Here is a 16,236-nt window from a genome sequence, read left to right on the forward strand (position 1 = left end):
CTCCGACAGGTGCCTGCCTCCGCCTTGGCTTCTCTTGGGTCAGGTCACCCTGTCCCATGCCTTTCTTTTTCTTCCCCGCGGACGCGCTGGATGCAGTCCCAGCGCTCCTCCTCCTTGCCTTCCAGGCCATGAACGCTGCCTTCTGGGCCGTGAATGCCGCTCCTCCTTTTTCCCCACCGCACTCGGCTCCCTTCCGTGCGTCCGCGCCCCTTCTCCCTTCTCTTCTCACACTGCTCATGCGCGCTCCCATGCCCAACCGTGCCTTCCTCTCGCGTGTGCGCCGCCTGCTGCTCCTCGGCCGCATGCCTAGGCCCGCGAAGTACCTGCGCCTTTTTTTGTCCCCGCGAGCGAGTGCACCCGCGCCTCTTTGTCGCACTAGACCGGGGCCTGGGCGCTGCTCCTCCCGGTGCGCCATGGCCGCCACCACCGAGCGCATCATGCCCGCCCACCGAAGCCCATGGCGCCGCCTCCTCTATTTCGTTCCATGCCCCGCACCCCACCTCGCCGTGGCCCACGCTCCGCTTGGGAACGCCGTCGCGCCCATGCCGCTCGCCGGTGGGCCTTCTACCGTCGCCGTGACCTTCCCGGCCATGATTGGTCGCCGGCCGGAACTCCTGGCTCCGCTGTGCTCTGTTTTGGGGAGGAGCTGAGGTGAGAAGTCCAAGAAAAACTTTGTACAGGGTCTTATTTGCACAATACGTGACTCTTATAAATAGTGTCTGTGGATCTCCGAGCAAATAGGGAAAAACTCAGGGGCCTCTTCGCATAGTTGTCGCCGATGAATCGCATGGGCCGTGCTCGTCCAGCGCTGGCCGGTCTGCCTTGGCCGCATGGGCTGGTTGGTGGGCCGTTGCCCGTGCCCCTGCCCCTGGGCCTGGCACCGCGCTGCTGGGCCGTGAGCGTTGTGCCCCGCCTGGGCCGCGCGAGCGCCTGTGGGCCTGTCTGGTGATCCGGTCATGGGCAGTGTTGGGGCTGCCGTTGCTGGGCCACCGCCTGCCCGCCGCTGGGCCTGGCCGAATGGGCCACTGGGCTGGCTGTTGTCTGTTGGCCCTTTTGTTCTAAGTAATTGCTAATTTAGTCTTGAGAATAAAATTATAAAATCAATATAAAATAGTATAGGGATCCAAAAAAATTGTGAAACTAGTTTTGTTAAGTCCCTAAAATCGTGACCTACCTATTAGTATATTTGGTTCACATAGTTCGACGATATTTTTGGAAGCCATATAATTAATCTAAGATATTTAATATTGCAGAATATAAACTTGTAGGAACTTTCGTGACAAATTGGTAATAGTATTAGATCTGAAATCTTTACAGTAGGTTCCTAACAATATTAGCTGCTCACCATAATTTTGTAGCTCTAGAATAATTAGTTGCTAGATAAATAATAATGTCCTATTGCGGATAAAGAAACACCGTTGGCTTATATAACTAAAATAGTTGTTGGGAAATAGCGTCTTATCCGACAATGTGTATATGTAGCCTACTTACGGTCGTCGTTAGAGCTAGCCCGTTAACTCGAGAGGCGTACGTCGTATTTTACGAGTCACGATTGCAGTTGATTAATTACATCTTTGCATTGCATCGCATGCATATCATATAGGTACAATGATGGATCAACGGATTGATCGAAGGAGGATTGGGAATCCGAAGGTGGTGTATTGGTATTCTCTCCAGGAGATGATGCAATGGGCTTGTTATTCAGCTAATGGTGGATGATCTGAAGATGCAGATATTAACTTTTTAATATATCTTACCCAGGCAAGCCCCGATGCATAACCCCTACTTTCTACAGTTTAAATTATATTTGTGCATTAAGTTTCAAGGAGTTGAATGAAACCACTTGCATATATATCTTTATCCTATGAGTCTTACTAGTATGATAGGATCGTGTACATTGCTATGCTACAGGACTCTGGTAGAAGTCGAGTGATTGCCTGTCACTCGCGAGAGATAGGAAATATATTATTGGATTACTATCACTTGGAAAATATGAAAATGGTGGAAAGAAAAATGGTGACCGGGCAGGAATATGGTTTGGGTATTGGTGGGTGTAAGAAGTTGTGTCGCCGTGGAGGCGGGTCATAGCTTGGTTACACCGTTTCTCCCTGTCTGGTCGATTAAGGACCGATCGTGCATATGACTCTAGGCAGGTCACAGACTTATTATCCCGAGCACATACTTGTGTATGGGCGCTTGGAAAGCTTGTTGCTCTCTTGTCACGGATCCGGCTCTTTCCGGGCCGACTGTCAGGGTTTGTTTTTGGTGGAGGAGGTCCTTGCACCGCACTGAGTCCGAGACTCAGGGGCGGGGGCTTGGAGTCCTAGTTTGGACGGGGACCTGGACACCCAGGACAGGAGAGTGATGGGTTGGTCCTGCTTGTGTCTGGGGTATAAGCGAGGCGTGTGTTTTCGGGGTACCCAGCTGGGGGCATTGATTCACGAATCGCCGGTCTATCCGGTACGGCTTGTCTACGGTTTAGCATCGTAGTAAGAACTGAAAGATGAAAGATGGAAGATGGACAAAGGAAGTCTGATTGCTTATCACCTGCTTGAAAGTAGCACAGATGCTTACATAGAATGGTTAGTTAATGAACCAATACGGCTATTATTAAAAATCAAAGATAAGGATGCACGCTTAGTAATGCTTTCTGCAAATGCAACCCACAAACCAGATAGCCTTGCATATTCTTGGAGTCTTTTCTTTTCTCCTGTCGGATAAGTCTTGCTGAGTACAATTGAGTACTCAGGGTTTTATTCCCCCTGTTGCAGGTGACAGGTGGATGCTAGAGCTGACCTTTGTGTGTGGATTCCTCCTGGTGGGCTCAGAGAGGATTTCCTTTACGCTGCGATCGTAGTTGTTATTTATAACTCTCACCAAATACTTTTATAAATGAAAGTTTCATAATCTGTTGCCGTAGTCTATATATATCAATACTTCATCATGTCATTAATGGAGGTTTATTTCCGCTGTAACTCTGTTCACATGTTTCTATTTCGCTGTTCAATTAAATTGTTTATAACTCAGATAACATGATTTCATTCTACTGTTATATTAATAAATATTATACTCTGATGTTGTATTAAAAGTGATGTAAGAAATGGTTACGAATGATGTAAGCTTTATTCTCTCATTTGTGATCCTGATGGCAAAAATGTGGATTTTCGGGTTCTCCCCTAGGGTGTGTCCGACGGAACCGAGTAATCTAGTGTTCTCCCTCGAGTGCTTAGTGTCTGATGGAAGACAAGCACTCCTGTGAGGCATTATATTAGGCGGTTCTGCCACATTTACCCCCCCCCCCCTCTAATTGCCATCTCGACCTTACAGATATGCAAGAAGAAGTGTCTGTTCATGAAGAGGCTCCTGTACAGAAGGAACACAGTTCATGTATGGATGATTTCAGTGACCAGGATTACTTGCCTGGTGATGATGAGAGCAGTGGAGAGGATGAGGAGGTAATCCAGATTAGAGCTGAGCTAAAGGAGTTAAAGAAGAAATTAAAAGATGGAGACGACGGCGACGGACTCCCAGGTGGAGTGGAGACTGCGAAGGCGGAGGCACCGAAGGAGAGGATGCGGTAGCGGCTACGGCGATGGAGGCGCCGTCGGTGGCGTCTAGGGTTCGGGGGAGAGGAACTGAGAGGGAGAGAGAGAGAGTTGAGCGGGCCGGCTCTTGTTTTTTAACCCGCGTGACCGTCCTACGTGTCCGTCAATGTCAGCATGGCGGGTCAAAACTAGGCACACGTCGGCGCAAACCGCCTCAATCGCGCCGAGGGGCTAAAACTGAACGGTTTTGAATGTTCCAGTGCCTGGACCAGACGATTTTGTACTTGGAGGTCAAAATTAGACCGACATGATAGTTGAGGGGCCAAAAGTTGACTTAATCCAATTGTCAAACTCAACAAAGTCTGCAAAGTACCAAACAATTGTACTCGACGATTCGTCGTTGGTGCGTGCGGAAAATGATCACATCAAGATGCTCAAGTACTCCCTCCGTCTCTAAATAACAATCGCCGTTAATGTACGCGTCGTAAGTTTGATTTGATTTGTAGAAAATACGTGTAATATTTATATCTCCAAATAAATTTATTAAAAAACAAGATTCAAAGATCTTATAAATAATACTAATTATGGCCCTGTTCGGCTTATCACATATTCGGCTTGTTCTGCTTCTTTTTTCAGTCGGAACAGTATTTTTCTCTCACAACAATTCAGCCGGAACAGTGTTTTTCAGCTAATTTCAGTCAAATTTTAGACCCGCGAACGAGGCCTATGTATCATAAATATTAATATTTTTTAATATATATTTAGTCAAAGTTGTTTATCATTAAAAACGATATAAATTTAGATACATAGAAAGTACATCGCACGAACACGCCACAAAGATGAGCCTGACAGCGTGCACGCACTTATCATTCCTCTCCCGCTTGCTGCCGTCGTGCGCATTCCAGGACAAGCTCGTCGTCGGCAAGCCGCTCTCCCCCCGGGTGATGTCAGGCTTCTTCCCCCCTCCAACTCCACACCAGCGAAGCTGTACCTCGGGATTTGTGTACATGTAGCACTCGCTCGGTCTAGAAAAAAATACAATTATGAGATCTGTGCTAATCAAAGTATCTCAAATTTAATCAAATTTATAATAAATATTATTAATATTTATATCTCTAAAAAATTTATTATAAAAATATATTATATGACTAATCTAATGATAATAATTTTATAACAGAAATGTTAGTATTTTTTTAATATAATTTTGGCCATTGTATTTTTTTGACCGATGGAGTACAAGTACATTTACATAATTAAGCACGTTTGTGCTGATGAATAATATCCCTACTAGTCTACGGGAGCTGCAGAGTGTAATGGATCATGCATGGCCTTATGCACGAGGTCCGTTAGCTCGTCAACGGTGGCGACCACGATCATAGGACCGGCACGATGCATCTCTTGGAGTGTGACTGTACATAGACAGTGGACACAAGCGTTGCCTTTGAGAAATTATTGGCATGAACTCGTCATATTTGGAGAAAAGGCAAATGCTGAATGACGTGGCATCACGTGGCTTTTCTCCAGCTTCTGCACCGCACCCAGCGTTCTCGCTCGGTTTGGGCAGGCGTATCTTGACAAGTCTTTGACCAATGATTTCTTAGTATGATATTTTTAAATCATATATAGGTGTATATGTTCGAATAAGAATCTAATAACGTCAAAGTTTGTGTTACAAAAAAAAAAAAACTATTGTATGAATGTATAATTGTCTGTCAGAGATATCCATTGTAAATGCATTATATTTTCATGTAACAAAAAGTGCTTCCGTAGCATAGTGGTAGTGCGTTCGCTTCGTAAGCGAAAGGTCGCGAGTTCGATCCTCGCCGGGAGCTCTTTTTGTTCTATTTTATTTTTTATTTATGTTTTTGTTCACTGTATTAGGCTAGTCCTTTGCCTCGGCGTGATGACCATTTTGGGTGCTCAGTCACGGATGCGAAATTTCAGAACGCAAAAACTGTTCTAATAGACAATGGGACGCATCAAGAACTGTAAATGGATACACACACACACATCAACATCCTAGTTTCCTACTGCCAGGCCATGCGTTTTACACCCCACTTCAGCTCAGGGAACTTCTCTAATCCATGTGGATGTTTGAAACTATGAATCTCCATGGCGACGTGACATCTGCGTCTCCTCCCCGCATGCCATGTCTCACAGAACAAAGTTCTTCCCAATGCTTCACGGCAAAGATCACCATCGTCTCATGAGCTCTACATCAAATTATGTACCAGTTGTGGATCTGTTCGAGGCAGGTAACCTAAGCTGCTCCACAGAAAATCCAAGGGCCGAAAAATTGGAGTATTGTCAATTATACTCTGATGAGAAGTCTACTGTGTTGATGCAACATGAGGATCATGCGAACCTGATTAGACTTGAAATTCTGGGAAAGTGATCACAAGCAGAACGGCAAAAGATAACAGCAGTGGCAGCAGGCAACTGACCTTAGACCTTCTTGAGTTCAGCGCCACAGGATCCTTCTTTAGGCCATGTTTAGTTGCCCCAAATTCCAGAATTTGGCACTATGCAAAAAAAAAAGATTTCCCGTCACATCAAACTTGCGGTACATGCATGGAGTACTAAATATTGACAAAATCAAAAACTAATTGCACAGTTTGGTTGTACTTTGCGAAACGAACGTTTTGAGCCTAATTAGTCAACGATTGGACAATTATTACCAAATAAAAACAAAATGCTACAGTCGAGGACTCAAGGTCGATCACCGATGACGATCGAGGGGAGATGGAGTTACTAGCATCTCTCCGAGTTCTTGAAATCTTCATATGAAAGTAGATAGACCCATTATGTTTTTCTAGTTTTCTAAGTGTATCCCATCATATTAGTCCTACAACAGATTAACACCCATACCTGTCCCTTTGATGGCTCAGACTGGACACCCAAACGATCACTGAACAAGAGCACCTTCATTTGAAGAGGCAGCAATTAAGCTAAGGTAACAGTAGCAGTAATAAACTACAAATATGCATCCAGATAAGCAAACTACCTTTTCCACCAATTGTTGATTTAGCTTATCAGTTGCAAGAACTTGCACGCCGAGGACCATGGCACATTTGTTTTCAGAAGAGCAGAAAGTACAAGTCATTGCATTGTACACACATCCATCCTTTGCAGACCAAACATGGCCCTGGTTTCTGAATTTGCCAAATATATTTTGGTTGAGTGAAGAAGCTTCGCACTCCACTACTTGTACCTCTGCTGGTGTTGATGCCGAAAAATCATCCTCCAGGAAAGCCAGCAGCTGACAGCCCATGTCTCAAAAGATATGCCAAGTACAATTTCGACGAAGAAGATTGTGTACAAGTAACAAAAAACCTCATCTTCTAACCCAAGAGCTGTTTTGCATCTAATGCAACTTATAAGAAGTTTCTTCTGCATAGACTTCTTTGCTGAAACCTCTTCTGGCTTGTAATTTCTTTCAAGCTTGACATTTTCACACCTGGACAATCCTATATTTTTACAACACAATTCAGAATTTATATTCACATCCCCAGGCATAGCAGAACCAGTGTGGCAGAATGATTTGCTTGGAGAACTAGAACGCATTGTGTAAGTACAACAGCTCATTGGGGAGCTCAACCTTCTCTTTTTCTCGCAGTGAGAATTTACACTTCTGTTGATCAAAGACTCATGACAGTCTTTGTCGGTGGTTCTTTCAGGAGTAGCTGCTAGTGTGGACAGAGAAGAAATATTTCTATTTGTTGAAAAAAGCGAAATGGGCATGTCTACAATCTGATCTCCATTGTTGATCCGTACTGAGGTGTTTACCTCAGAATAGTTGCTGGGACTAGCTATTGGAGTCGCTGCAGAAGTTTCCTCAACAAGAGTAGGTTGTCCGTGACCTGTCTTTTAATGGATTTAAGATAGTGATCTCTGCATACCTGTGCATGTGAAGACACCTATTTAAAGAAAAACAAATGATGATACAATAGTAGGAAAAAGAATGCCTGAAAAATGTTAAAATTACCGAGGTTTAAAATCATCATCCTCCAAATTTATAACTTCTGTTTTGACTCCATAATTTGCTCCAGTATTGGCTACACCTTCGAAATCAGATTGAATTTTGCAGGGAGGTAATGGATATGACATTGGAAGACTTTCAGGTGATGAAGAGTTTTCTTTCTTTACTAAAACAGAAGATCTCAAAGAGATTTTCGATACTTCTGGCGATGTATAACACATACCCATAACTTTTTGGTCTACCGCCACACCATCAGTGTTTGGAACTCTCTGACTAAGACATTCAGTCTTTACCTTCTGATTACATTGTGATACTGAGTGGTTTGAGGAACTCAATTCTGGCCACGGCAACTTTCTTTTATCATCACTGAGAGATTGAGGTGCTTCGCTATCCAACTTAACCTTGGGGAAGATGCCACAATCTTTGATTTTTATTTTTTCCTGAAGCGGTACCATGCATTTAGAGAAGCCCAACCACATTTAGAAAATCAAATGTGTAAAAAGAGCAATACCTCAGCATTCTGAAAGAACTTTTGCAACTCAGCCATTGTCTCCTGGAAGCTATCATACTTCTTGATTGCATTCCGAAGCCATTTGGAGATGTAGGCAACATTTCTGCCTTCCTGATATCGCTCATCTGTACACCATATACATGGGAATTAAAAATGAAAACCACACACTCTATTTTCTAAAAAGAGGAGCACTAAACCATTTCACTTCTAAACAGTTATATCAATAAAATACCAAAACTTTACGTATCAATTTTCTCTCTAGACATGCAAATGGTTGGGAGTGGATAACTGAATAACATACCAATCAGAATTATGCCTCCATAGTCAGATTTATGACGAATGCAATGACCTACAGAAGACAAGGACAACAGTTAGCCATTGCCAATAGCTTAGCCACAGGCGATGCCTGACAGGTAAGTCAATAGCTAAATACCTGCAGCTTGATTTAAAGCACGAAATGCCTGATGACAGTACCATTCACTCCCACTCAACAAATGCTTTGATGATTTGTATGAATCATTATATCTCTTTTTCAGCTTTACTTGAACATCATTTCTGATCCATGTTGAATCAATGTTAGTATCTAAACAAAGAAAAACACATTGGATTTATTTACTAAAACAGAAAAAAAAGAAAGGAAACAAACTTACATATTTGGAAAAGGAATTCCAACAATGACCTTATGTCTGGTTAAGGAAACAGATGAATATCAAAATCATTTATTGTATTACATCAGAACAGGTATACCAATCATGCTACATGCCAGTAGGGCCAAGTGTTTGATACTGAACTTTCTAGAGCATACAATTTAATATCAAAAAGGGAAACAAAGGATACCACAACTCTAGCATTGTCATCAGCGAAGTCAATCCCTTCAGATACCTAGAAATAAAATCAGGAGCCAGCAAAACATAAGCTAATGGTAGCTGGCATACACACAACATTATGCATAAGAAATTTAAAGTAGGGTTTAAACATGTGCATAAATTAATATAAACATTTAGTAATAAAATAGCACCTTCCCACGGCAAACTGCAAGAAGAGCAGCTCCTGCTTTCGCTGATTCCTGTGACGATTTTTTTGTCACTCGATTCTTCACTATTTGTTTTGAACCACCTCTGGCTTTCTTGACAGGAGCCTTACCAAGGATTGCATCATAGTACCCTTTTAAAACAGGATCGAGTTCCTCACTACTTCCCTTAGGCTCTGAAACAAATAAGTTTTGAATAAAGAACACAGAAAATTGAACATGGACATAATACTGTCTTCTATAATTAGTGAAATGGCATTTTGAAATGCTTCAAAAGATCTTACCAACAAACACATGTTTTTGAGCATTAAGCCGTGCCCATTGACCTGTCTGAGACCAGCGCACTTGCAATTTGTCCAACAACTTGTAGCTAGGAAAAAACACTAGAGCACCACCAGGCACAATTCTGCATATTTCCTCTAGTGAAGCTCCAAGTTCATCCTATGTCAAAACGGGGGAAAAAATAAAACACTGTAAAAATAGAATAATATTTTTAAATTAGGGTTCCTAACATATATATAATTCAATGAAAAGTTACCTGGAAAGATGAATTGTCCGCAGTTTTATAGCTAGCATTCAATATTTGCCTTGTTGGACCAGACGATAGCACAGCTGCAAAAACCTGCAAAGCCAAGATAGACTTAAAAAATGCAAGTAATAGCTACTGTTTGGCATAGGTTATATTTGCTAATGTTCTTCTAACCACAAAAGGTTCATAACTCCATATCCAGGTCCTAAACAAACTAAGGGTTAGAGCTCATTAGGAAAATTATTTTCTTTGCTGGCAGTATGAAGGGCGGGCCTGGTGCAAGCGGTAGAGTCTTACCGCCTATGACCGGAAGGTCCCGAGTTCGAGTCGCGGTCTCCTCGCATTGCACAGGCGAGGGTAAGGCTTGCCACTAACACCCTTCCCTAAACCCCGCACAGCGCGGGAGCTCTCTGCACTGGGGTACGCTGGCAGTATGAGGGACAAATTAACCAGTCTTTAAACTGATGAAAATGAGAATCAATTCACAAGTCTTTAGAGAGGCTACAAATTACCATAAGGACAGCAAGGCTAATCAGGCCAGGTCCTGGTGGGGGTCGAGCAGTGCCCCCGCGCTGGGCCCTCGGATCCTTGGGGCCCTCCCAGGAATCTAAAGGCAGCGTTGGTTTGGCTGTCAGGCACGTTGCCGGTTTAATTTGCGACACGTTCAACCTTGTGGCATCGTTTCACTTAATGCTCAAGTTGTAGCCTATACTTGTATAATCTCAGCTTCTATACATGTGCTTGTGCAACATGACGTGATCCACGTGACTTTGTCAATAGACTATTAATTCCTACTTCCTCTGTCCCACATTATAAGACGTTTTGGCAATTCTATATTCATACCTTTTACTATGTATCTAGACATAATATATCTAGGTGCATAGCAAAAGTTATGAATCTAAAAAAGCTAAAATGTCTTATAATTTGAAATGTAGTACCTTTTATCGTTTACTCAGTCTCACTATTTGTTACTTCATCCATCCTAAAATAAGTACATACCCTATTAATCAAGGAGTCAAATATTTTTAAGTTTGATCAAATATATATACACAATAATACTAATATTTATTATGTGCAATAAGCATTATTACATTAGTTGTGCATAATATATTTATAATAAACTATTTTAAGATACAAATATTGATATTATTTTATAGTTAAATTTAAAAGAGTTTGACTCTCTGAGAAGCGTGATGTGTGTTTATTTTAAGACAGAATGAGAATATGTTAAATACCAAACTAAAACACCGTGATCGATCCCCTGCACGTACAGATTGGCGCACAAAATTACATAATCATTTTTTACCTGTAAATATTAAATTGCTTGATAATTTTAGATGTGTTTATTGGTAACATTTCATATGCATATTTTTCCCTTTATTTCAATTTTTAAGGGGCCTTCGTCTTTGATTTCGCTCTAGGCCCTCAAACCCTCAGGACCTGGCCCTGAGGCTAATAAACCAGCTCTAAACAGAATTTTCGAGTTCAAATTGTGATATATATATATAGTAGCTGCATATCAAGTTCAAGCCATGCATATTATCTCAATAATGTAATTTTACTAAAGCACTTCATGTAATTACATATTGGTACATTGGCATGCCAAAATATGCCATCAGATAAAGCTTGCAGATACAAATTACACCTCTCTTCTTTCCCTTTAGGTGAGATAGGAAATCCTCACTTCCAATGGTGAGTTTCAAATACTTTATGCACAGATTTTGCATTGTACAAAAGTGAACTAGTGTCTATTTGCAGCAAAAAAAATCAGTATCCCGGTTTTGACCAATTACTCTGTCACCAAATAAATATTTTGAATTTCAGAATCAAGAAACACAGTATTATCTTGATTCCCTCTACTCAACGCCCAATAATACAAATCCATCACCATGCGGTTATGACATGATACAGCGGACAACTAGCAACATACGTACCTAGAAATCAGCATTAATTACATGAGGAGCTTCCATGCAAGCCTCAAACTGGACACCAAGTTCAGATGTAAAAGAACCCATTGGTGAAAGTGTTCTGCAGATACATGTAGTGTCAGTCTTTCAGAGCTGTAAATTATCTGACACTGGAGAGACTTAGCAAGGCAATTTATAAGAACCTCAAAAGTTGCATAACATAATGACTTTTTAGTTACCTATATCAGTTGGACCATGTGCCTACCAGGTACTGAAAACATTTTTTATATCTATATATCTTATAATCCTAAACCCTACTAGACTTCTATCTTGACATGCAAGCCATCTACATCAGCAGCCTGACTTCTATCTCGGTCCAAAAAAAGCCTTACGTAGGGCCGTTACTGACAGTCACTGCCTATTTGGTCCCCTCTCCCAAGAACAAAAGAAATGAAATGTTCAGTTATACAGTTCCAAACCAATGTGCAGTTCAAAGAATTGACATATTCAGACTAGCTACCGGCAGGCATGTCTAGTTCCTCTTACATGTTTTTTTGTCCTTCTAAATTTCACATTCACCATCTAATTAGATATCTGCTGCTTAACAGGGCCATTTTACCAGCTTATTGATAAGCGAGAAAAGGACCATCCAGACTTACCCAGAAGTCAGAATTACCGAAAGAGTTCGATCTGCAATTTCTTGAAAAACAACAGCAGGATTGAGACACCACAAACTCATTGTGCATCTTGAAGAAATTTCATCATTGCCTGTAAATGGTTCATATGATGAAATTACACAAATTGCTCCTTGAATTTAAAAATGGAATAGAGCTTGTTGGATATCCAAGCATATACACAACTTTATCACATTAAATCAGCAACCAAGTTCTTGACTTCAAGAACAGTACCAGTGTACCACTAATGGTTCAATTGCAGGATCTAAGCTGTAAGATCTAGAGGATTGAATATATTCACAAATGTTCTGTTATTCTACTTCCATGTTAACAGGAAAAACTTATAACAGGAACTATGCTTTTTTCTAAAGGATAAACAAGCTTGCTACCTTCCTTTTTAACAAAACGCTGCAAAGCAAGCTGATAATCACACGAATTACAGCCCTTTCTGACCAAAAAAGTAACTCAACGAAGAGAATAGACCTGCAAAAGATTGTATAACATCACTGGGTTATTAAGTGTATTCAAGATTGAATTAAATAAAGTAATCACCACTCTACTGCTTACTCTCTAGTGTCATAGCACGACCACCACTTAAGTGTGATCCATCTGATTCAGTATCTGAAGCAGCTTTAATCGCCTAAAGCAAGAAGGAAGTTGAAAATCTGAATGTTTCACAGCCACATAAAAGATCAATATATGCAACTGCACTGTGATATAAAAAGCACCTTTGTTGCACATTCTTGCAATACCAGGGAAATACATTGGAGAAATACCAGCCCGCTGAAGTTCATTCCATTGTCCTTTTCACCAGTCCAACTGATGATTACAAAAGGTTAAGTACACTGATGGTATGAAAAACATCAATGCTGCATTGTAAACATTTAGTGATTCTAATGGGTTACGCAGGTCGAAAAGTTCATGGATATATTTCGCAAACCCAATATTTTGTTTTTTTAATATCAAGGAAATAATTTTATTTCTTTTAGATAATACATTAACAATTAGACATGAATAGTGATAAGTTGCTAGCTTCAACTTATGTTGCTAAGCAAGTAATGGCTCAACATTTGATAACAAGTAGGCTAAAGATAGTCGATCTAATGGCCATGGCTAACCAGTAACCACAGGTCAATTTATCAACTTATGTTGCACGATCAAGCAATGGATTGATTTCTCGAAATGTAGTTGACTAGATTGCAGTGTTAAACTGTATAATTTTTTCGTTACATTATGTTTAACCATCTACACGTATGGAAGATGAAGTGGCAACCACTTCTCTTTTAAGATGAGAAGTTAAAATGGTAATCAATAAATCATATAAGAAACTAAAAGAGTCTCAGACTACATACTATGAAGCGGGATGTCCGAACTCATGATTATGCAGATTGTCCTCCCGCTCAGCAATCCAACCAATAAGACCCTGCAGAAGTACTAAAAGCTTAGCTCTCAGAGTAATATTAATACTAACACTATCCTTCCTTTTTCTGGAGGAGAACAGGGCAATTAACTCTCTTCTCTTCTTGTAGAAGTACCTGAATAATATCGTGCAAGGGTTGGTATATCATTGCAACAGCCTCATCAGTGGCCAAGTTTTGAAGTTCTCCCTGCAACACTTTGCCATAGTGAATTAGCTTTAGCATGTGTTTTAAATTTTAACAAAACATGAATTTTAACTGAACAATCATGGAATTTGACTTACAGCAAAGTGATTCTTCATCGATGTCAACACTGCCAGCATCACGTGCTATGTCTTCTATGTTGCTGAGAAAAGAGGACGCAATATAAAAAAGGGGCGTACCCAGTGCAGAGAGCTCCCGCTCTGTGCGGGGTCTGGGGAAGGCTGTCAGTGGCAAGCCTTACCCTCACCTGTGCAATGCGAGGAGACCGCGACTCGAACCCGGGACCTTCCGTTCACAGGCGGTAAGACTCTACCGCTTGCACCAGGCCCGCCCTTCAAAAGAGGACGCAATATGAAGAAAAATAATTGGAATTCAGGCTCCACCATGTCACAAGACTATAATTGCTATGGATATAATGAGGGTCACATAAAAAATATTTCAGCTTGATTGATAAAACTATTGAAGTACAAGGAAATCAACAGGTAGCTGAAAAGAGTCCTAGAAGTGAAGTCTTACTGTGCCTCATCAAGAATAATTATGGAACCGCTGATATCGATGTCCATTGCTCTCCTGACAACCGGACTAATCAGGTAGCTTATATGGGCAGAAAACCAATTGTGCTGCTTCTGCCATGTGCTGTGCAGCAAAATATGGGCATCCTGCCAATAACAGGAAAAGAGATAATTGAATACTTCCTCCGTCACATAAAAAGTGTCATTTTTGCTTCCCGAGAAGTCAAACATTTTTAACTTTGATCAAATATATATATATAAGAAAATATTAATATTTATAACACATAATTAGTATCATTAGATAGATCGTTGAATATATTTTCATAATAAACTTATTTAGAGATAAAAATGTTGCTAACATTTTCCATAGACCCTAGTCAAACTTAAGAAAGCTTGACCAGCACGAGTCCCATAGCGACTCTTTCTATGGGACGGAGGGGATTAGGTACCAGCAGTGACCAGATCAGAGCCAGACTATCCTTAGGAGGAAACAAGTGCAAATAAAAGATATTTATGTACCCTTTGCTTTCTGTCCAACTCTGACAAGATCCTCAATATCGTGAACTTCATAGCAGCCACCAATCTGAAGGGATGGATGCCGACTTAGTTTCTGAGCATTCCTGCAAGTTTTAACTGATTGCATTAAAATTCCAAGATAAAAAGATGCTCTCCTGGCTAATTATATGTTCTGACGTTGAAAAGATAGGAAACCTCACTTGAATTCTGGGCAACCTTGAACCATCTTGTCTAGCAGCGACTTGCTGATGAGGGAAGTTCAATTAGAAGTTCGGTTAGCAATGACAATGCAAGAGCTTTGTACGAGCTAATCTGTTGTGTACAGTACCATTGCTCATCAATGTTGTCGCTCGCGCAAGCAAACTTATTGACACAGTAGTGCTTCCTTGAGGCCTGCATTGCCAGAGTACGGATTCTAAGCAGTAGTCTTAATTTTATTTGCCTCTGCTACTCTAATTGGATGATGAGTTCTCTTTCTTACCAGAGAATGAGGCAAGAAATAAAATAAATAAATTCAGATGGAAATAGGCGTTACCAAGATGGCCATGCGCACTCGGTACGACGTCTTGCGGTACTCCCGGACAACATGGCTTATCTGCGCGTGCGTCCTCCTTCAGAAACACAAGAAACGAATAAATCAATCAAGATCATCCAATCCCCTCATCAATTCGAGTTAATAGACAGAGATCCTACGTCGCGTAATAGATTGTCGGGGCGTTCTTCTTCTTGACAGCCTTCTCCGGGACGACTAAACAATCAAGAAGCCCAAAAGGCAAAATGAGCAAACGACAAGCCACAGATACCAAGAAGAGCAGTTCTTGGTCCAAGAACCCCCGAACGATACAATAGGGAAGGGAGGGCGGGGCGGACCTGGCGTCGCCTGCGGCTGGGTATCATCGGGGACGAATCCTCCGCCGTGGAGGAGTGGATCGGGGGCGGGGGCGGGGGCGGGAGCGGAGCGGAGCGGGTAGTGCCGCTGCCAGGCGAGCGCGGAGCAGAGGAGGGAGAGCAACTTGCCGGTGCCTGTGGGCGACTCGAGGAGCGCGTGGGAGCGCCCCTGCCGCCGCGCACGGTCGAGCGTGGCGATGACCCGCCCCATGAACGGCAGCTGCGTCCCGTAGGGCTTGTATGGGAACTCCACCGGCACGCCGCCCACCTGGTACACGCCTCCGCCTCCTCCTTCCGCCCGCGCGCGCGGGGCGGGCGGTGGCGAGGCGAAGTCGTCGTCATCGGCCATGGCGGCGCCGCCCATCGGCGGGTGGCAGAGAGGATTTGGGTGGTGGTGGTTTGGGGCTTTGGGCGGGAGGAATTGGGGGGGGGGGGGGGGGGGGGGGGGGGGGGGGGGGGAATGCGAAGCAGAAGTGCTCGAAATGTCGTCGCGCGCCACCAGAAATCGTGCCGCGAGATGGGT

At 42.3% G+C, this 16,236-nt stretch overlaps 1 non-coding gene and 1 pseudogene across 1 annotated transcript; one reads left to right on the forward strand and one right to left on the reverse strand.

Moving 5' to 3' along the window:
* Positions 1–5,305: 5,305 nt before the first annotated feature.
* On the forward strand, positions 5,306–5,377 carry TRNAT-CGU (transfer RNA threonine (anticodon CGU)). The gene has a single exon. It is a non-coding gene; the product is annotated as a tRNA-Thr (tRNA).
* A 116-nt stretch (positions 5,378–5,493) lies between these two features.
* LOC136550105 (uncharacterized) lies at positions 5,494–16,123 on the reverse strand (annotated as a pseudogene).
* Positions 16,124–16,236: the final 113 nt, after the last annotated feature.

Source organism: Miscanthus floridulus, chromosome 4 (genome assembly GCF_019320115.1).
Source record: "Miscanthus floridulus cultivar M001 chromosome 4, ASM1932011v1, whole genome shotgun sequence".
Classification (NCBI taxonomy): domain Eukaryota; kingdom Viridiplantae; phylum Streptophyta; class Magnoliopsida; order Poales; family Poaceae; genus Miscanthus; species Miscanthus floridulus.